Below are 23,925 nucleotides of genomic sequence, written 5' to 3' on the forward strand. Positions count from 1 at the left end.
CTTAAGTAAAAAAAAAATTACTGTTGAGAAAAAACAGGGATGGACTGAGAGAGCTAAATATACTTTGGCAATTGAAGCATGCAAATATATAATAAAGCAAGCAAGAGAAGAAAATGAAGTATTCTTAGCTTTTGGACTTTATTCCATAAACACAACCCTCAAATACTAAAGTATTGGAAAAGAGAGGAAATACAAAGGGCCATTCTGCCCATCAGCACTATAAGGTAATATAAATGAATATATAATACAGAAAGAAAATGAAAGAGTAGCAGTACAAATTACAGTTTGCTGATGGATGTTCAAAGTCCAAGGAAGCACATTAAGGATTTACCACCATTTGTGGTTATTCTGGCACTTTTTTGAAAACTACAGAAGCCAGCTTGAACTGTCCCAGCTATATTTCAGGGCAACATTTACATTCTCCTCATCTACCTTTTACCTGCAGTTTCTTTTGAAAAATTATCCTTTTCTTTTCTGTCTCAAACCCAGCCTTGTTATGTTGCAAAAATAAAACAGATGTCATGGACTTTTGATCCTGAGGGTCAGAGCACTTCAGACGCGGCTGAGACAATCCATACACATTAAGCAGAAAATTCCAGCTGAAGTGAACTCAGAGGTAAAGTCTTACGATTATAAAAGTAGCTGATGCTTAGTAGAACAGCTCAGGACTCACACCAAGGAAAGGGAAATGCTGGCCCCATTCAAGTTGGAGAGTAGTTCACCTCTCCCTTTCGTGAGGGCAGGGCTTCCCTCTGCAGGATATCATCCTATGTCTTCTCTATTCTGTATTCTCTGTTCCTGTAGGTGATCCCTGAGCCAGAGTCTGTGTGACCTGGCATGTCCAGGTGGTGCCATGGGCTGCCCAGTGTGCTGCAAAAGCCCAGTGGGGTCCAGAAGCAATTAGTGTTCTTCCAGAGTGAATTAGCTCTGCTCATAGAGCTCAGAGATCTGCTCTGCTAATTAGCCTGGATTCAGCACAGTCATGATGCAATGGTGTTCTTGCTCTCTTTGGGTTTTTTTTGTGCTTATTTGGCACTGGGGTGCTTATTAATGGTGCTAAATTGCCCTGTACAGATGTCTACAAAGCAGAACATTCCCCACTACCTGCATGAGTAACCAGGAACTTCACTTGGTAAGTGTCTCTCTACATTCCTCGGTGGTGTTATGAATTGTTTGTCTCAGCCCAAGAGCTTTTATCATTAGTGGTGACTATTGTCTGAAGATCGTTCTGGTAACAGACTGTTACTTTGGTTGCTTCACTGGGCTGAAACTCTGTTATTTATAAGGCTTAGTCACTGTGTAAAACAGATGTAACTTATTATCCTGGGAACCATTCAGGATTCAAAGACATGCATGTTTCTTGTGAAATGTGGAGGTTATGTCAGGTCTTCAGAACCAAGGGAAAAAATACTTGTTTTTTATTTTTGGAAAGTTAATCATGCATTAGGGTGCTAACAGTAAAGCTGTATGAATAATTGTTTTTATCCCTTGGCAGATGAATGAAATCTAAAAGATTATTCAGGTCAAACTTCAAAGCAAGTCTATTTGGTGAATCAAATATGTTTCATTCTCATGCTGTCCATTTTTCACCAAATAAGGGAGCCAAAAGGATAAGTTGCTGAGAGAAGCTGCTGACCTTTCACAGAACAGAGAGAAGCCGAGATCTGATCTTCTTGGAAGTCTCCCATATCATTAGACAGTCATCAGAGAAGGGCTGTCTCTGTCACCTCAAGCATATGCTACCTAAAAAAATCAGGGAAGAGTTGGAAAACTTGATTATGGCTCTTGCTTGTGGCCTGACCTTCTGTGCATTTTATCTTCTTATTGCTGAGCTTGAATAGATAACAACACTGCACTCAGATATTTTGTTATGTCATTATCCCCCATTGGCTTTTGTGCAAGTGTTCTATTCTAATGAATTAAGCTTAGAGAGGTATTGAAAATAAACCGGGGAGGAATTTAGGGTAAGATTTTTTTCATCTTATGGTGTATATGGCTTATGGTCATCCTACTTGCTTTCAAGTTCAGTATTAATAAGCTTATAAGCATTCCTACAGGCATTTAAACACCTAAATCTGCAGAATTTATAAATTCTTCTGATGAAACTGAGGGAATCTTGTTCTAACAGTCTCAGATAATTCTTTTACAGTGTTTTCCTGAAGTGAAAGAAACATGGTGCTGTTTTTCACCAGCTTTATAAATGCGTTTACCTTAAACTGTGTCATCTTCAGATTTCTTTTGTGACCAGTTTCAATTCCCTGGCAATCATACACTCAGTATAGTAGCAAGTTTTGTAATTTGTGAAGTCTTTAGTTAATATTTGAGCTGAAAGAATGCTTTTCATTTTTTAATAAGAATTTTCACTTGCTCTGTTGGGAAAAAAAAAAAATCTTGTGTTAATCCTGAAAATCCTGATTCTGTTTATAGTCTGCTGAAAAGGCCTCAGATTTATTTCATACCTCGCAGGCACAACAGAAATGTTAAGAGCAGAGGACCTACCATCTTACTCATTTGGACTCAGCCTGTCTCTTCTGCTACACCAGGAATGCAAAGTGGCTGCTACTTGGACTGCCTGTGTTGGGTCTGAGTAAATAACACATTTCCTCAAGCAAATGCAGTAGTGTTTGTAAGGAATGGCTCTATATTTGAGAGGGACTTAAAATACTAGTTTTACAGTAAAGGTTTTTTTGGACAGGAAAGGTGATTATTAAAACATACATTGTCTCTTTTATTGGATTTTAGATGGAATACCAGCTTCTGTCTCATTGCATATTTAATTTTTCTCATGGCATAGGAAAAGAGAGGAAAAAGTGAATCTCACAGATTTTACTTTAGCAGTCTTGAGAAGCCATAACCCGGAGATTTTAGGAAAAACAAATTTTAAGACTCTTAGCCACTCAGCCAACAAATCTAAAATTGTCTGGACTACTCTCACACTTTCCAGTCCAATTGCTTTCAGGACTGACCACACAGTTCAGTTTCAGAGTGAGTGCGGCTTAGACCTTTGGGAACAGCACAGCTCAAAGCACAGAGGTCTCTGACCTTTTTCTTGTTGCATCAGACACTTGTTCTCACCTACTGTCTAAGACTTTGGATTCAGGAGCTTTCTGCTCTATTTTATTCCTTGCTACTATACTTCCAGCTTTGAAATAGAGAGGAGAGAGTTCTAACCTTTGAGGACACCTTTGTGCTACTATGCCCTGTTAGTAAAATTTATGTTAAATAATACAAAGTTCCATATTGAGTGCACCTGGATTGCTAGTCCCTGACTGGAAATAATGTTACACAAAAGGTAATAAAGGAAATACGTTTGTACACAGTTTGAAGTATGAGGAAGGACTTGAAGATATTAGCATTTACAGGATTTCTTCTGTGACAAGGGAAAGATAATCATGCTAGAGGTGTAATCCTACCTTCTTCCAGACCTGGGATTTTGACTCAGGACTTTACCTGGGGAAACAGAGCTCTCTTTGTTGACTTGTTCACTGTAACACCAGGTCAAACAGAGCTCTGACTTCCAGCTGGATAGAGAGAGGTGAGGATCAAAGGAAATGGAAGGATTTGCAACAAAATGTACAGGGTCTAGGAGACAAAGCTGACATAAAGTCGGGATCAAGAGAAACCTTAGGCTTGACACTTTGAAATTCTTGTTTTATCTGACTATTTTTAAGGCTTGCATGGTCTAAAACCAGCTTTAGTTGACTTTCTGGAAAAAGAAGCTTCTTGATTTGATCCCTAGGTGGCCAGAATGCTACTTGCTGGATATTAAGGAGGAAACCAAAGGTGATATTTTGCTGTGAAGATAAAAGCATTTTCAGTAAAAAATCCAACACTGACAAAAACTGGCAGAACGCATTACTTTCTAGCCAGGACTTTTTCTGTCCCTACATCAAAGAGAAAAGAATGGAAAGTGTTATGGTGCTGCCTCTTTTTCCTACATGAGAATTGACTGAAATCTCCTCCCTGAAGAAGCATCATGCTGTTTTATCAGTTACAGGCGCAATGCCTGAAAGCACAAAGGATTTAACAACGACACATTTAGCACTTTGGGTCATTTCTGCTATGAATACTCTGAAATTCGTAAAGTACTGAGGAAGACTTTCTTTTAGTGCTAATTTGAACCATCAATAAATGAAATATTCAAAATGTGTGTAACAATTAAGACTGTATGTGTTGACTTGAATGATTAAAACCCCTAAAGCAACTATAATTAATGTTAATTAATTAATTCATAGGTGGCAATATAAAATGGCAAGTTCTTTCATTTTGTAGTTTTGCTGTTAGAGCGTGGTAAGTAAAGAGGGTTCCCAAAAACTTAAGTACATGGAATCACAGGCAGTACCAATACATGCGCTTGGAATTCATCTCAAGTAGCTAAGAATATTTATGCAAGGGTAGGACAGTGAAGAATCAATTTAGGTAAAGTGCTCTGTTGAATAACTGTGTGCTTAAGGTTGAGCAGATGCCTGAATGATTGCTGCATCCAGTCTAAAGGACATAAGGAGATATTTGCTGCTGGTTTTCAGTGTAAAATCTACTATTGCTGCATGAAGAAAAAAAAGGGGGACTATTTTTGCGGTACCTTTCACTTCTCCAGCAGCTGCATTTTGTTCAGTGCAAGTCACTTTGCAATGCAGACTGTTCCCTGCAGAATTTTTGGATTGTGACGCTCATGCTCTCTATCCTGATTAAAAGGTGGCAAGGCCACACAAAGTTTAAATCAAAGCAGATCAGTAAAATTTATCCCAAAAACAGTAGAAGACAAAGGAAAAGAGAAATACTGGGAAGGAGAAGAGATAAATATAAAAAGAGAGAAGGAAGATGGGGGTGGGTTTTGTAGGTCCTCATTTGGGAAATAGAAAGTCTTTTGTATTAGAAAAAAATTCAGTAGAAAATACTGTTTCTTTAAACCTTTTTTTTCTTTTTTAAATGAATCTTCAATTTCTAGTCTGTGTTTCTGTGGAAAGAATCAAGGAGAATTTTTGTTTTAGAGGTAGATAACAGATTAATGTTACAGATGTTTATCTTCTTTTCTGGAGAATTAAAAATGGGCACGACTCTAAGAATTTAGATATGCAATATACATAATTGCATAGTTCTGGCCACAGAGAGGAAATTTTATTCTGTGATCAAAGGACTACTTTCTATCCAGTGAGATACAGATGATGCAAAAACCCAAAAAGATTGATAACCTTTAATTCTGGTGAATGAATAAGTGAGGGTATGTCTTGCAAGGCAAAGGATAACTATAGAGTACATTCACTCTACTTCATGAGTGGATGGAGACACGTTGGTCCTTGGTAGCACTGTAATGTTCATTTTCCCTTTGTTTTAGTATTAAGTGCAAAAAAAGCAACTGAATACTACATAGCTTTGGAATGAAAAATAGACAAAAAAATTTCTTATGAGAGGAAATACATTTTAGTGTATTGCACAGGGTGAATGCTCAGCAAAACAGAGCTGGAATCACTGAATCAGACCTCTCTGTGAAAGTGCAATGAAGGTCAGCATTGTAATGATGGGAAATGCAGCTGATTATTCCCTTGTATTTCACTTCTGGAACTTAGGGCTGTGTATCCTAGAGAGGCTGAAGAAAAACGTAATTTGCAGAATGACTCACTGAAGAGTCACTTAGATATTTCAAGTAAATGCCACATTCCAATGTGTTCAGAGGTTTGCAAAGTGAAAAGAAACTCTAAGAAACAGGAGGTTGATTGTAAAGCCTCTGCTGGTGGAAATTGAGTCAGTCAAATTCTTAAGACAACTCTCCCTGCCCCCATTTTGAGTTGTAAGTATCCACTACAAAATGAATCTTTTCAACAACTCAGTTTTCTCAGTGGAATATTATGGAGAGCAGCCTGTGTGTATGTGTAAGGGCTGTGTGTGTGAAGCAGTCAGTTTTCTCCCACATGATTATCACAGATCTTAATTACCACATGTTTCCCAAATCTGGCTGACGAGGTGGTTTAGTTCGTTGTGTATCCATCTGAAAGATGTTTTTAGGTGGTCAATTTTTTCATTAGAGTTCTATTTTCTGTGTTATTTTACATATTTTTACAGTGTTTTGCCTTTCAGATGCTGTAGCAAGAGATAGTGTACACTGTGGGTATCACTACAGTTGGAACTCAAAATTCTGACCAGTCCTGATAAAGGTAAAGTATGCACCATGTACTTACTTACTGTGATTTTTAATAATTATTAAAAAAATGAATTGACTTTCAATAAACAAATTCTTACTGCTTTCTAAGTACCTTTGTATTCCTACAATATATTCAGAAGCATGCCTACATCTGGATATATGTAAAAAAATACATGTATTCATTTTTTTTAATGTATGTGTTTATGTAACCTTTGTGCTATTTTATCCAGGAGATCTATATATAATTATCTACACAGAGTATTCAGTTTCTCATCTCTAGCAGATTAAAAGAGGATCCATTTAGGTACAAGTGGCCCAGTAGGACCTACAAGGAGATGAAGTGCATTAACACTTCCAGGCAATATCACAGAGAATGGAATTAATGTGGTCAGCCAAACATAACTTTTCACTTGTTTCATTGATGTAACAGGTGAAAATTAACATAGCTGTGGTTTTCTATTTAGATATGGATTGTAAAAAAAGTATGAATTGTATAAAGGAGATATGTCAGGTGACCTTAGTCTCATTCTAGTAAAAAGTGCAACATTGATTCAGCAAAGAAGTGACAATTTAAAACATATAAATACACAAGTTAATTCCACTTCTGGTTTCATTGCCTCAATTATGCTAGAAAGAATTTAATCTAAAGTAAACATATGAATTTTGACTACCCTATCCCACATTTGCCTAGGAGACTGGTATTTACATGTGATATCTCCATTTGATACACTCTTTTGAGAAAAGAGTAGGATCTAGATTTCAGCTGAAGGAAACAGAAATCTAATAGTGAACATTTATTCCTATTTACAGTGACTTGGTTGGCTCATGCCCTGAAGAGTGATGTTTTGTATTAGATAACAATAATTGGTTTTAACAGGTCATTCTTTTTTTAATTTTCATGCCAGCCAAAACCATTCACTGTATCGAAGTCTAACAGCAGACCTTAAACTTTTATGCTTTGAAAATCTATTTTATGGGCTGCATGGAATTTTTTTTCTCTTAGATGAAAATGTGTAACAGAAAGTAATTGCTCATACCTCTCGTCATAGAGAAATTGGCCCAACAACTAGAAATGTAAGTCACAGACAGGTTGGGAGTTTCACTGTAGTATCATTCACCCTTCACCACTGATCACAGCATTCAGCTTTTATGTTTAGATGCCTTCACAAAACAGCAATATGTTTTGAGATATTGATACTGTTGGATGTATTTAGAACTTGGTTTGCTAACAGAAATGAGGAAGAGTGAGAACGGCAGCTAGGTAGGAGGTTGTTACATCTGAAATAACTTGCAAATTTCCTCAGGCTTTTGATCTGTAGAGAGGGCTCCTCTCTAGGGCAGAAGCAATTTCAAATGGATTAGCAACAGAAATTCAAAATGAGCAGAACCGAGATTCTAACCTGTGAATTCAAAGCACAAGTATATTTATTTGCAAGTTCTGGTCCTGAATGAAACAAATAAAAAGAAATACCAAAATAATTACAAGATTTTTAAACTTATAATACACATATTTTCATCAATATATAAATGTAAAATGTATAGAAAACAGGGTTTTGGACAGAGTTTTTGGACCTAAGAAGCAGGGCTATGTATTTTTTGTTAAGAATCAAGAAACAGACCCCTTCCAAATTCCCACAGCCTGTGCTCTAAGAAGCCTGAGAGTTTACCAGAACAGAAAAATATGATTTTATTTTTAGCTTTCAACATACATACAAGATATGTATCCATAATTAACAGCAGTACTATTCAATATGAATTACAGATGTGCAGCATTCATTTTGACTTCTATTGCTGCTACTGTTCTTCTCAAATATTATGTTCAGGTCAATACAGAATATCTTTTATGCTTTGGTGCTCCAGACGTGGAGCTGAAATTGTAGCTGTTTTCTTCCCTTCCCATCCCATTCTCCATTGCTTCTTCTTCTCCTCATTCCCTTGAAAAGAGAAATAAGGCAGAAACCTGGGTTTGGGATATTTCAGTTAGGATGCCTACATTGTACCATCATATATCTTCTCACCAGAATTAGATGTCAAACCTGCAGCAAACTACAGAATTTTGTCTTTTAACTTACTTATTTTTTGGAATAGGCTCTGTGGTTGGTGTTTGTCCATCTCTGTTCATGTTCTGACTACCACTAGTCTTCACCCTCACAGTTTGCTGGTGCAGGCATGCATTTGTACCCCAGTTAATTTTCCACAGTCTGAAAAGCTGTGAAAAGTAAGGTCATTTATCATGTTACCATTGCTACATTCTAGTAAACCTTATGCAGGTGCTTTAATGTTCTTAATGGCATCTTTCTGTAACAGAAATTAAAACATACTGTCTGGTAGCTCTGTGAAGAATGTTGGCAAGAACCCTTCAGCAGTTTGTCATTTAAAGACATTATTTTCTTTTAGTCATATGAAGGTTATGAATTCTCACAGCACATACAATTAGAAAACTATAGTTGGCCATAATAATTTCAACTATGATTAATGTTTAGTTCTAGAATTATAATGCAAAATACATTTGAAGGTTTATTTAGACCACGACAAATAGCTTTTTTAATGGAAAACACATTGAAAGTAGTTTTATTTCTGGACTGTAGAAATAAAACAGTGGACTGATGATATACTTGATATATATGAATGATGCAAAGTTGGCTTGCAAGTAAATTTAAGGAAGCTTGACCTAAAAAGTCCCTTATGGTCTTGTGCTGAAAAGTACTTTGATATGTTTTTGGGGGACCTGAAACAAATTCTCAGGTGTTTTTAAGAAAGAAAAAGCAAAACTATTTCTGAGATGCTGTTGAGCTTTCATTAAAATACTTGCATACTATGTTACTTCTGGGGTCCTTATTTTTTTTCCAAAAGAACAAGCACAACATGCAGGATGAAATATCAATTTGTTTTGTTTCCCTCCTGCATATTTTTAGCAATGCAAGTCACTCTTGAGGAAAAAAAACTTAACTATAATGGCACATCATCCACAGACTCTGAATGAGCAGAGTATAATGAATGATTAATTGTGAGGTCTCACTGCTGTGGAGGGAAGTTCCGCAAACCAAAATATTAAAAATTATCGTCTCACTTTTGCAGATTTCTAATTAATAAGTGAAAGTCGTAAGTGAAATATTTCTCCAGCACAAAAAGCCCTTTGCAGTTCCTGGTAGACAGGAGAGAAACAGAAGTCATGATTTCAAATTTACTTGAAGTCTGCACACCTCTGGGCAGTGTGATAATAATGTTTGTACCCCCATCTATCTTGAAGCTGATCTAACTACCTGCAGAAAACCTGGGGCACATTAAAGGCTCTGTCACTGAAGGTCTTTAAAATCCAAACAGACTTGGTGAGGAGTGTGTTACTGGCGTAGCAAGGAAACATGCACAGAAGAAACACTTGAGTGCACCTGCAGATTCAAAAGAGAACACGGCTTATAGTGCTGCTGAAGAAAACTGTCGAGTGAAATCACTGAAAGGCAAGGCCTAAGAAAATGGGAAGATTTGACAAAGCAGTTCATGTATCTTGTAGCTGAGGATACCTAGAACAGACCTCCAAGAGTCACACCCTTCCCCTTCACTCTAAATTGCTAGCAATTAATCCACTTTATTTGGAATTAATGTTTTTCCTAAAATTTAATATATAATGACTTTCAATACTATTAAGTGATTTTTCTGCATTAATTTAACTGCAGAAAGAGATATGATAAAATTTCCACTGTCATCCAAATATATCCTCTTTACTATTCTACCAAGGATGGGCAAAGAACAAGAGCTCTACTATTTTTTGTTTTATCTGAATTGCAGTTATTATAATTGGGTATCTTCTACCCAGTGCCAGATATTTTTGTGTTTACACTGTGATATTTTGGATTGTTTCTGAAGATAATGTTTGGCATTTTTTACATTGTGACATCTAGTTTGACTCTTCAGACCTCATTTGTAAAAAGCAAGATTGTCTTTACAGTCCCAGGAATATTTTGTACTTGAAAGTACTCAGATATTTTTCTTTTAGCCATCTGTCTACAACTGCTTACTCAAATCAGTGCAGCCAAGGTCATCTTGCGTTTATTGTCTAAGGCTGTCAAACTCATTTTCAGCCTTGTCAAGTTCAGCCTTTGCTTTTCATCATTGTGCAAAGGGGACATTTAGTGTAAGTGTGGTTCTGTTGGCATTTCTTTCAGTCCCCTTTTTGACTTACTGCTTTTTGTGCCATTTATTGCTCTGTGACCATTCTTGGTTTATTTTAAAATATAAATTATGTTCTTTCTCTTCTTCACTGTTTCTTACAACCTCCAATGCAACCTTAAACCGCTTTCAGCAAAGCAAATAGTTACAGTATTTGATTTGCTGGTTACTGTTTCATATGAACGGAATTCAGAAATCTGATCAGAGTACTTTGAAAAGCAAATGGCATAGTACAGGCTCAGAAGGTGGGAGCAGTTCTCTAACATCTCTGAATGCTTGTTTTATCTCTGATTATTCTTGGATTTTGAACAACAATAAAAAGTCACTGAGAAAAAAATACTTTACTCTTAAGCATCATAGTTAGGATATTTAAAAACGCTCTACAAAAAATATAAACAAACCAACAGTTTGTGCATCATGATGTAAACATGCATAATTTGTCTAGTTCATCACTGTCATGCTTGTATTATGCTATTTGTGCTGGTTACCCGGAGACAAACTAATCTAAGCTTATCTATAGCACAGTGGAAGTGACTTACCGCAATTTTTTCTCTGGATCTCTGGATCCAAAATAAGGTTGAGCCCAGGTGCCATGTAGAACTGCAATGACTGGCACACAGTGCTTGGCTGCTTCTTGAGTAACTCTTAAGGACACATGGTGGTTGCTGCAGTTCAAGCCATGCAACAAATTACTAATCAGAGAGTATTTCTTTCTCCTTGCTTTGGGGAATTTTTCAGGAACATCTTCCGGGATGCTGTTTCACCCTGAAACTTTCAAATGGTGAATTCAACTGAAAAGTACTTATCATTTTGTAGAGCTTATTAACCCCCTTGTCATAGATTTCAACAAAAAGTTTTGTCCTTGTTGACACAGAGTCAATTGTACATACTGCTACATCTGTCTTTTTCACTTCATTTTCATAATATAACATTCTGAAACTTCATCAATGACCTTGAAAATATGGTTCTGCACTGATGTGGTTTTTTTCTCCTCTAGGGAGCTTTTGTCACTACCTCAGCAGACCATTCTGGAGGTGAAAATGTGGAGCTGTTTCAGCTGCTCCCTCCCTTGTTTGCACTGCCAGCAAGGTCAGATGCTACTTATTGCTGATGCATTTCCTATACAAGACCATGAAATGGAGGAGGGACACCCAGGCAGCCGAGTTTTCAGGATTTGAAGGCACAACATGGGTCCTCACTGCACCAAAGGGTTTTGCCCCTCTTTCACTACACTAGGTAGTCCAACCCAACATGTCTGTGCTCCAGGGCAACTGCCATCCCGGCCCACCCCATTCCCTCATGGGGATACTTTGATTTCCTACAACTTTGGGAGGCTGCACAAATGAGGGATGAAAAACAGAGATGTACTGAAGGGGCGGCAAGGCAAGACACTTACGCTGTTCCCAGAGGAAAACAAAAGCCATGCAATGGATTGATCATGTGAACAGCTTGCAGGTCCCTGAAGAGCAGAAGAGGGAAGGAAGGCAGGAAAGGGATGACTTTGAAACGAGTCTGGATTTTGCTCATGGAGCCACTTGGGAGCCGTCTCCTGGTGACAGGCAGCCCCATGAGGCAGATAAACAGCTGCAGCACTTTGCTCAGTTACGCCTCTCCTGGGCCTCTCTTCCCTACCCTTCTGGGCTGTCAGGGCAGGGAAGGAAAGGCTGTGTGTGCGCCCTGGAGTACTCTCGTGAGGGTCAGACTTGTGCTCTTAGGAACCAGCACCAAGGTGGGCTGGTGTGTTGGTGCTCTTGGAGACAGAAACCTCATGCCTAATTCCTCTTTTGCTTGACAGAACTGATGTCTACTGTCTCACTTTCCTAAAGTGGTATTTTGAATGTTTGAGATCAAAGAACCAGAAGGAAGCAAGGAGCCTGTGTGCCTGACTCATCCAGACTGAGGAAGTCAGGGGACATCCCAAGTGTCATTCGGGGGCTGGGTGACAGAAAATTGCCTGGGACAGGGACTGCTTCAATGTTTTGCATCAGTGAAGAGCTTGAATGTAACTGATCAGGTGTCCAGGCAGCAAAGACTCAAGTTTGGGATTGCCTTCTCCCAGCCAAATGCCCTAAAAACTAGAATTCTGGGTCTGATTCACATTTCTTTTCCAAATTGCCTTTTGGGATTCTTTCTGGTGTGGTACAATGGCCTTAAAGGAAACCTCCTTTACTTGAATAATCTGTAAGGATTTGCTTATTTCCTAAGAGGAGGTTTGAGGGGGTTCAGAGATCCTACCCAAGGCCAGGTGTCCCTTCGTACTCATTGGTCTTTTTACCTCCCAGGGCTGCAGGATTTCCTGGCTGCTGTTCCAGGATGTAAAGAGCACCCCAAGTTGATTTTCCAGTCACTCGGTAATAGGGATTTGGTTTTTGGTTTCATTTTTTTGAGTGAATTGGAGGCTGCTATAGGATGTTGTGAGTTTTGCACTTGTTTTCCTTGCCTTGATTGTCTCTTGAGAGACAATCTCAGTCTCCTGGGATTTTGTTGTAGGCAACACTGGATTTTTATATCTAGGCATGTATGTTTTTGTAACTAATTTTGTGGAGAGACTGTTCCTTGGGTCTTCAGGTAATTAGAACTATTTTTAGTGTCTTCTTCAAAGCAGGATAGCCAAGTCCAAATTGGGTGTTGGTAAGAACCACCAGATCTGCTTTTCCTTGAACCATGCCCAAGCATTGTCATGGGCCAAAATGATACCAAAGAATATGCCAACAATTAAATAATGTGGATAATTATGGCCAAATGTCTTGATGCTGTTTAATATACTAGCACAAAGTTAGAGGTATCAGTGTGACTTTGTGACTGAGCTACTTAACTGGTATTTAATTGTTCCTGCTTAGGTTCTCTGTTTGTGAAGAACATCATTGCTTTTGGAAAAAAAAAACCAAAACCAAACAAACCAAAAACAACAGGACAGCTTCTAGGTAAATTGAAATAAAAATATTTGCAGATTTTATGCTTTGGTGTAGACAATAGACAAATATTACCTTAGAAGAACGGAAGCATACCTATTGTTTCAAGAGGAGTTTCTGAAATTGCAAGGGGAGTTTGAAACTTGGTGCTCTTCTCTTAATGCAAAAATGGACTTATTGGTTCTACATTTTTCATTCAGTTACTTTAAAATTAATTAAATTGTGGAAGGCTTAAGATATTTACAACTGGTTCATCCCATAAGTTAGCTGAATTTTTAACTTAATTACAGTCATATGTGCATTCACTCACTGATCAAAAGCTAATGATCTTTTTCGTAAGGTAGAGCAATTTGGGGCTCACTACCTGTGGTTAAACACCTGTATCATTTTAGCAGAGAAAGCTTGTCAAAGTCAGAAGGCCATGGAATAGCACATCAAGAAAACAAAATGGAAATTGTAGCAATTTGCTCCAGAAATTCAGTGGTGACTGTCAACCTGCATAAAGCCATTCAAACTCTGTCCTCTTGGTAATTTCCTATTTTAACTAAAGAATGTGTGCAGGCACTGCTAATTCATTCTGAAATCATTCTCTGCTTTCTGAGCTGAAATGGGATCCAAAGCTGAGAAATTGTATCTGAAGCACATCCTTGTTTTTGCTGTGAGTTCTATAGTGTCTGCAGCACAGCTTGAAGATTGCCACCTGGTTTATTTAAAGCAACACGGAATTTATTTAAATTATAAACAAACTCTCTAAGATATTCTTCTTTTTAATATCACATCCACTGGATATTTTGATTATAATAATCACTTTACTTCACCATTGTAAAGAGCTTCCTTTCCTTCTATTTATATATAACATCCAAAAATTGATCTAGAGGGTAAAATTGTGTAGTCTGATGCTTGCTTGTTTCTGTGGAGACTTACTGATTTTTCACGTATGCATTGGAAAGCACTGAGCCCACCTGTGGCATTTAAATTACCTAATGAATGTAGTGCTAACGAGTGAAACATTATTCACTTATGTTTCTGCCAGACAGAGTCAGATCTTCAAAATCTGGAGTAATTTCTGTCAGATACAGCTGACAACAGCCTTTTTCTGTCGATCTGCTGCGTTTGCCATCCTTTAGACGTCTGTATATTTCTCAGGTATGTGGAAACCAGTCTCAAAAATAAGAGGGCTTAGATCATCCATGAGCAGAATTTGCAGCTGTGTCAAACCATGTTCCTGGAGCAGATGGATCAAGAACCAAATTGTAGATGGTGATTTATTTAATACCTTTGTCAAAATGAATATTCTGGAGCCTGGGCAAATTTTTTTGTAGGCAATCCTGAAATTTATAGATACAAGTGAGATGACTTTTCACACATCTTTCAGTATAGTTAAGAATTGAATACATAGTTCATCATTCAGGGGTATTTATAGTTCTCCCTGGAATTGCTGTTTTTCCAAACAGCCATTTCTGCTACATTTCTGTCCTGCTACTGTACTCCTTACTGTCAGTATGTAATGAACTGTGTAAATAACCCAAATCTGCAGTGACAAATAAAAGTCACTTCTTGGAGATACTTGTGATCGAGTCAGATACTTTGCCTCTTTTCAAAAATACAACTAAAGAGTCTTGTTGTCATTAAGCTTTCATTAAGGGAGTGGGAAGTGTGACCCTTCTGCAAATGAATGAACATCTGGTTTGGAGCATTTATAGATTTGATTTTTCCATACTGTTATCAAATTCTTTCTCCATTCCCATTTTATTCTGCGGTTCTGAAAGATCTGCCAGTAATTCCATAGTCATCACCTTAAAACATCTTGTAGTGAGAGCCTGCAAAATTGATGGGCCTTCACAAGCCTCTCCTTGTATGTTTGACTTGAGAATGAAGGTGTTTTCACACTGTTCTCTCAGCCCTGATTGTCCCATATTTGCTGAATCTCCCTGGAGACTCAGTCATTTTGTAGCTGTACAAAGCTGACAGCTGACCTTTCTTTCTTAACCATGGAAAAGATACTCATTATTTCACAGGAGATAAGAATGCATGTACAGATCCACATGTTCACAGTGTTATGTCACTCCCATATTTCTACTTGTACAAGGCTCAGGACTTCCTTATTATTTTGAGCTGTTTATTTCCAGGAATGCAAACCAAAACTGTAAAAGACCTGGCTGTTGCTGTACATGACATGTTTTTATATGCCTGGAAAAATGTGTTTAATGAGGTTGGACTAGATGATCAGGGTGACAAGATTATGTCAAAAGGGAACTGCAGTAATTTCCCTACCCTCTGTGTCACTGACAGAGAGAGGTAGAGAATTTGGGAGTGATGATTGGCCTGGGAAGAAGGAAGAGGTAGGGGGAAGGGTTGTTAAGATTTGGGCTCATTTATCATTATTCTACTCTGATTTGATTGGTAATAAAGTCTATTTTGCCCATGACCATAATCAGTGGGTGAAACCTCCCTGCCCTTATACTGACCCATGAACCTTTTGTTATATTTTTTCTCCCCTGTCCAGATGAGGAGGGGAGTGATAAAGCAGCTTTGGTGGGTACCTCACATCCCTCTTTGAAATTTATTTTAGCAGAGCTTTGTTCAGAACGCTGTAATGGTTAAAAGACATAATACTGCAGCTAATAACCTTGCTTTCTCCTCTCCAAAATCTGGATTACAGGGAATAAGAATCCTTCAAGGGATGCCATAAATAAATGGTTGATACATAAACTGCTCCTAGCTCAGCACTTCCATGAATACTTTTCACTGTGAATTGATGTCTTGGTTTTCTAGTACTGAAAGCAGCACTTACTGAAACATACCTAGTCATAGCCCAAAAATGGCACCAACAATTTGCAATGGCAAAGCTGTAGAATTAAATAATTCATTGTCAAGGGATTGTCAAAACACTTGAACATAAAATACTTGAAACTTGAAAAACTGAATAGTAGTCTAAAACTAGAATTTTTCCAGGTAAGCTGATAGTTTTTATATTAATACTGTGTTCAGAGTGTTGACATTATTAACATGTTACACACACACACAGTGCTATTACCTGTTGCCTTGGTAACCATATGTATTACACTGGTAGCATAGCAACATAAGTGAACATGCATGGCTTTGAAGAATCTAAAACAAATATATAAGTAAGTGGAGGGAGTCCAGTCTGAAGGAAAGATGTTTTTTGTGCATCAACAAGAACTGAATATTGTACTTTCTGGAACTATTTCAGGGAGAATAGATTTTTTTTTCTCTATGTTAATGCCCTCTATATTGACTTCCTAGTTGGAATCGCAAATTTGAAATGCAATTATTTTTGTCATTCATTGCTTGCACCTCTTCGTTCTAGGATGGAAGTGCATCATCAAAAGGTAAACTTTCCTGAATACTTTCTAAAGGAACAGTGTGGAAAAATAATTGAAACATGATAGCAAGCTATGTTTTGGGTAGTTTTATCTATGGTTTCTTGTTTCTAGTAGTCAAACTGCAGGATCAGGATGTTGAATGAGAACTATGTGAGAGGGGAATAGTCCGTAAAAGGCTGACTTTACAAAGCATTAGGTAACTTCAGTCAGTTTTGGGTGATAAAGTAGCAAGAAAAAATAAATAGCTTCCTACAGAATATGAACTTGTGTTTCTACAAGACTGTGCACTTGAGCTTTGTGGTGTGAGCAGTGCGTGACTTAGTCATGGACAGACCTCTGTGAGCTGTTTCTTATTTTATAGACTTGGGACTAGAGCTGGGAAATCGTCTCTGTTTAGGACCAGGCAAATTAAATTTTGCAAATTCAGTATTACTCAAGTGTATGCTTAAAGCTAAATGCATTCTTAAATGCTGATCAGAATGAATCAGTTATGAACTTAAGAATACAGGGATGTCACTTCATGAACCAAGGGCAAAGACAAGCAAGTCCTCTGCTCTGAAGTGCACTTTTTCTCATTGGTGCATCTCCTGTCGATGTGAGGCTGATTAAATGAGAAAGATTAGAAGACTGCAAATAGATGCAAAAGACTAAGGAACGGTAAAATATCTATACCATCCTATTTCTTAAGCAAATTTTTATTGCTCAGTATTTTAGTGATCTAATTTCTGTACATGTAAATCACACTATGCTTCTTTTGTTCCTCATGACATCACTTCTATGGAGCTGTTCTTTATTAAACTTCAACAAATTTCCATCTGTGTAAAATTACACATTCAAGTAGGTGCGAATTCCAAAGGAAGTTACTTACTTTTACTGCAGTCCCTTTTTGACACAATGTTCTCATTTAATTCTCTTCAGTCTATTTTAATTCTTGATGCGGAGTGGGGTTATATGTGTGCTAGAGACAGTATGTGAAACTTGTTATCTGGATAGGTGTGAAAAGTATCTGCGTAGCTACATCCAATTTCTACTTTACTAGAAAAAGATTGTACCTGACTTTAAAGCCCTGACCACATCCAGTATCCCCATGTGATGAAGTGTACCCATCTGAAAAAACTTTTCATATAAATGTTAATTCAGTGTTAGTATTCTCAATTATTTGCATTTTTGATGAATCTTTGTTTCATACATATAAATGAGAAATCACAGAAAGTTGTCAGCTTCTCTCCCTATACTAGGTTTGTGGTTGCTATGAGTTCTTGTGGCTGTGGCTATAGTAGCCAGAGAAATAAAAGACAAACAGTTTGTGATACACACTTTCTCACTGTGTGCCCTATATTTATACATTAATGCTGACAGTCAAGCTTTAGAGTCTTTGCTCATCTCTCTCCCCCGATCTTAGCTGGTGTGCCATGTGTTCTTGGTGTGTACAGTTCACTACAGCTTTGTTGGGTGGGGGAATTTTCACCTTAGTGGGGGCAGACCCAGGAGTCAGGAACATGCCAATGCTACAATGAGTTCAAGATATCCACTCCTGAGAAGAGGAGGAAATTAGTTTCTGAGCTTTGCAGAACACTTCAAAAGCTCACATTGCTCAGTGACTTTTGCTTAAAAGATCTCTTGTTTCAGGAATCGCCATGCTATTGCCAGAAATGTGAGCAAAGGGTGTTTTGATAATAAGGAATGTCAGCCCAAATTGTTTGGAAGACCTTATAGCCCATCCTGGCTTATAAAAGCTAATGATGACTTATCCTATGGAACAGGACCCATTACCTGTACAGACTTCACAAGATGAGGTGAAGTCAGCTGTCTCTTAGAGACGTGTTAAAGTTTAAACTACTCAGAAACCTTTCTCTCGCACCAAAGAGCATCACTCAGGATGCTGGTACTGAATGTCTCATTTTTAGAAAAGCAAGCAAGTGATATGATATAGCTGCATAACACCAGGGGCAGCATCCATTACAAGGTTACTCTCATGTCTTCCTGTACTTTAAAGAGGAACAGAGATAACAAGCTAGAGCAATGCAAATTTTGAGTGGTTTCCTGTCCTCAATATCCTTCAAGCTGTGTCTTCTGTCACTTTTTGAAATGAGCATGATTCCTCCATATACATCAGTGATTTCCAATATAACCCTTAGGTAAAACTAAATTTATTTGAGTTACATGAAGAGAAAACAGTCCTCATTAAATCACGGCGATCCAACCTGTCAAAGCATCATAGAATGGCTTGGGTTGGAAGGGACCTTGAAGCTCATCTCATTCCAACCCCACTTCCATGGTCAGGAACACCTTCTACTGGACCAGGTTGCTGAGAGCCCCATCCAGCCTGGCCTTGAACACTTCTGGACATGGGACATCCACAACCTTCCTGGGCAACCAGTTTCAGTGCTCCATCACCCTCACAGTAAATAATTTCTTCCTGATATCTAATCTAAACTTACTCTCAGTTTGAAGATATTCCCACTTGTCCTGTTACTACATGCCTTGATGAGTTTTTACTGCTGGAGTGGTATTCAACTAAAGGAAGGAAACAAAGTGGGAAATTTTCAAAATGTGGTAACTAGCACCTCTGAGCAGCAGTTGAAAGATCAATAGTTGTATCATGATTAGTAAGTTCATTAAATGGTACATGGTTATTAGGGCTTGAAAGAGGTGGGTTCAGTTCATCCTTTCTATGTGACCTTGGACAAGCTGTTTATGCTGTTGCATAGTTGAGAATGTAAGACTTGCCTGCATACCTCTTTCAATTTAATTACAGGGAGATGTTTTCCAAAAAAGTTATCTAATAAGGCAGGTAGAGCTTTATGTGGAGTGAATTCTTTCTTTCAGCCAGTCTGGCTGTTTTTATGCTTATCTCTTGATGTGCATATCTTGCAGTGCTGCATCCTATAATCCCAGAGCTCTGAATGGCTCACCCTCGTTTCGCCTGATAACTTTGGAGAGAAAACGGTTGCATCTGAATTGTACTTAGATTTTCCTTCAGTAAAACAAGGGCATTCCAGGGCCTTCTCTGGGCCTATGAAGGCCATGGAGCTTCCTTCTCCTGACTATATGGTTTGCCTGGGGTTATTTTTACATGTTTTCTTAACACAGTTTGTTCTTTCTTGTTGCTTCCCAGCTGATGTTTGAAAGTTGCCCCCGGCCTCTCCCAGTTGTGTTGCCCCAGGTGACTGTTGTTCATTGCACACTGGTTCCTTGGGGCTCTCAGGTCTTAAACACATATGGTTTCCCGTCACTCAAACTCAAACAGGGCAGGCAGCGGCCACTGACCTCTGTACAGCTGTTAAAACAAGCCTCAGCCAGCTCAGGCTGAGTCACAGTGTGCTGGGTGCTTTCTCCTGCTAGTGTCAAAGATCAAGTTTGCAGTCTATATGGTTCTGATGCAGACCTGGGACTGCTCCTGAGTTTTAGCTCTGATCAGAAACTGGAAAATATTCTTGGCTGTTGTAGGTTGCCCATAACCCCTCTGCTAGCCTTTCTCCTCCTGTCTTGAGTTACTTGCAGTAAGTTAAAAGGCAAATGTTCAAAGACTAACATCTTTTTAAATTGCATTTAGCTAATCGTTGCTAACAATTCATAAGAGCAGATCTACCAAAGTCTGCTGTAACTAGCCATAATTATCTGTTAGATACATTAGGTAATTTCTGATATACTGAATATTAAACATCAGGTACTGGAACTTTTCCTGCCAAATAGTGTTCTACCAAGGAAAACATGACAATTTAAGATGTTTTGGGTCCAGTGGATATCACTATAATAATGCGTGTCAACATCCATACCTAAATAGATGACCCTGAATTAGTAAAATTGCTAGGGATTGGATTCTATTATTGTATTATGTAGTGTATGATTTCTATAAATTTGTGTGCCTTTGTAAGGGTTCTTGTGGATGTCAAGGTATTTAAAATAGTAAAATTTATCTAAAATTTGATTGCAAGATAACTTGCTCTCTTTTTTTAGTCTAACAGTTAGCATAAGGGGACAGTCCTTATCATTATTAAATTGACTCTTTATTTTGAGTTATATTACATCTCAATTTTTCATTTATTTCTGAAGAGCAGCCAAGAGAAATCTGTTTAATATTGCAGTGTTTTATGGCAGAGCTCCTAACTTGTGCCCAGGCAATCCACTGACTCATGCTCATGATGGCTGAAGCAGCCAAAGCTGCAATATATTAGAATCAGAATTTAGGGATACTGTGATCTGTGTATCTCATTGAATGCTGGGATCTTAACGTATGCATTCACTACTCACTCTTGACCTTAGACAGTCCAAATATCTAAGCACCATTTGAACTAATTTCCACAGATGAATTTAATTTTCACATTGGTCCCAGTATATGTGTGGCACTTAGTCACACCCCAAAGCCCTACACCTGACACACAGCTGTGCTTCACTCAGAAGTGAAAATGTATGATTTCATACTTAGAAGGTACAAATGATGTAATCAGCTTCAAGATAAAGCAAAGCTTCCAGATATGTTTTATATTATTATTATAAATGGAAAATGAAATTGAACCTAAAATAAACAGCCCTTCAGACACCTCGTGGTAATCTACCACTGAAATACATGGTGTTAATAACATTTCATTATGAGAACAGTATTGGGCTTGACATGCTACTAACAGTGTTAGAAGGAGCTCCCTGGAAGGTGCCTAAAGGAACCAGGATAGTGCCAATCTCTTTTAACTCCATTTAATAAAAGAAAATTGTCTAGTGTTTCAGACACCAGAGATGCATCAATACAGATGCCACTACAGAATGAGCTGTCACTGATTATCACTGCTTTTAATCTATTTTGTTAATGAAATCATTAGTTATTTTCATGTCAGCTAAGACAGAACTATGGCAACCTTCATTATTTGACATTGATCAAGTGAATGTTCATGTTCCAGAAATCGATGAGTAATGAGGTATCTTTGAAAAATCCTGGGTAGCACTAAGAGAAACGATGTATATCAAGTTATTTATAGGCACTTTTAATGTCTGGGTAAAAAGGAAAATGAAGTAACATGCACAGAGAAGTTTGGAAAAAGTTGTCATTTCCCACTTTATGTTCTTTGCTATAATTTTTCATATATTCAAATATTACACTAGGAACTCCTAAGCCCAAATGCACCATAACTTGTGAATCCCTCAACCTGAACAATTATGCAGTCCCTATGGGAGCAAGTTAGTAAAAGAGCAGGTGCCTGAAGAGTTGGAGCAGCAAACTGGTTACAAGTCTTTACTACTAGCTGTTCTTATCTAAAATAGAATAAATGGTCTCCAAAGTAACATCACTTACAAAGATTATGGCTTCTTAGCACATAACTGTGTATGATGACCTCTACACATGTACTGCTCTCTCAGTAGGTAGAATTTTTGCGTGCCATTGATATATAACCCGTTTCACAGAATACTCTGCATTTCCATTTTCTAGGCAAAAAAAGCCTTGTCTTTGCTCTGCTTAACCTGATTTGGCAAAAAACCAGCCAAACGGGTGTACAAAAACCCTGTGGTCTCTGCACTCCAAGAGTCAAACTAGTGTCTCAGTCTCAGAATTATATGATTAGTTATGTGGGCTGAGGTATAAACTGACCCACACAAATATTGAAGTGTATTCATGCTATTCATAGGTTATTCTTTCAAATACTAATTGAAAAAGCTTTAATTTTCAAAACATTTCCAATTACTGGGTTATTTTATTTTCATTCTAAGCAAGCATCAGAACTTTATCAAATTAGTAGGCTTTTTCATTTTTTTCAGATCAAACTGTCAATTTCTTTAATTTTCACAATTAATTGACTGGTACCTCTGGACAGTAAAATGGCACAAAAATATGGTTATCTGTGTATGGGATAATATTCAAAAAGCTGTTCTCTTTCATGGGTCTCTAACTATTAGCTCAATTAAGGCAAAGCAGAAAAATATCACCTTGTTTGACAGTTTACTCTCTCTTGTCTATGAATTCATTCATAGGAGCATAGAATCATAACATAATTTAGGTTGGAAAAGACCATTAATATCATTGATTCAAGGCAAGTCCACCACTAAACCAAGTACATAAAGTTCCACATCTACATGTGCTGGAAAAAGTAGAAGTCTATGGCATGTGAACTTTGGAAGAGCAAATACAACTTATATTTACATATTCTAAGTGTGAGTTATGCCTCTTTATTTAATGAAGGTTCCTAATAGAGGATTAGGGATCTCTTATTGCAGAATTAAATGTAACTTCAAACTTTTGTTAGGACATATACCCAAGGCTACTGTAGCCTAGTACACAGATAAAGTCATACATGTACTGAGGAGCCAGAGAAAGATGGATATGTTTGCAGTGTTTTAATTTCCTACTTTGTCCTTAACTACTGAAACTCATATTTCTGCACATTAGGTGCCCAAACAGACCTTTGGCATTACAAAACCTATGTGACAAGGGACAGCAATGAGTTCCACCCAGGCATTCATCTTGTGCATAATGGTGTACCCGAGACTAATCCCTCAGTTCTCCCTTGCTCAGCAGAGGAGTTTCTCCAGTGCCAGCAGCAGTAACCAGTGATTGAATGTGTTGACACAGCTGTGCCCTGCCAAGTTAATAAGCAATGAAGAAGACAAGTGCACAGGTAATGCCTGTGCCCTGCCTTGCTTCCTCACTCAAGCTGGAAATGTTGTGTAGGAATCAAGAGCTCTCTTGGGCCTGTTATTCCCCTGTAAGGAAATGTCTGGTCTTGCCTGGAAGCAGGTGGAATAAAACACTTTAAATGCACGTCACAGACAAGGCTTAGAAAAAGGGTAGAAAAGTCAATGCTGCTGTAATTATTTTAGTAACAGTCTCAGCGGTGGAGGCAGACACAGACGTTGAAAGTGCAATTATGGCAGCGACTGTGGTGATAACAAAAGCAGTGCAACAGCAGGCACCCACTTGTCTTTTTCCTTTCTTTAAACTGAGGCATCAAAAGAAAGAAATGGCAATATTTCTGAGGTGAAGAAAAGTATTTTGATTTTAATTACACATCCCCTTGTCTCCTTCCCCTTTCTTAAAATGCAGCACTAGGCGAGAAATGGTCAGAAAACTAGAGAGGCTCTGTCCTCATAGGTAATGCTGCCATATAGAAAATTCCGGAGAAATCAGTAGTATGGAGAAGTACAGAAAACTTTATTTGGCTAACTCAATTGTATCCTTTGCTTTTAAGGCATTACCATGCTCAGTCATTTCCGTGTCTAGATGAGGGTGAGACAGACACGGAATGAGGCACTCTTCAGCCACTAATAGATTGGGTTTGTATTTGTGGCTAACTGTCTTTGGGATTCTCCTTCTAAGTCCTATCTCTAGCTGTTTACTGTTTTGGATTGAGCTGTGGGATCCTGAATCAGTTAT

The 23,925-nt window shown here is 38.0% G+C and overlaps 1 long non-coding RNA gene across 1 annotated transcript; it reads left to right on the top strand.

The window, feature by feature from the left end:
• The first annotated feature begins 494 nt into the window (after nucleotides 1–494).
• On the top strand, nucleotides 495–6,153 carry LOC121676825. Its single transcript, XR_006020624.1, has 3 exons — nucleotides 495–616; nucleotides 1,075–1,132; nucleotides 6,076–6,153. It is a non-coding gene; the product is annotated as an uncharacterized LOC121676825 (long non-coding RNA).
• The last annotated feature ends 17,772 nt before the right edge of the window (nucleotides 6,154–23,925 follow it).

Source organism: Corvus kubaryi, unplaced genomic scaffold (genome assembly GCF_017639235.1).
Source record: "Corvus kubaryi isolate FWS band 111438036 unplaced genomic scaffold, C.kubaryi_AGA036_p1.0 split1-131, whole genome shotgun sequence".
NCBI classification, from domain to species: domain Eukaryota; kingdom Metazoa; phylum Chordata; class Aves; order Passeriformes; family Corvidae; genus Corvus; species Corvus kubaryi.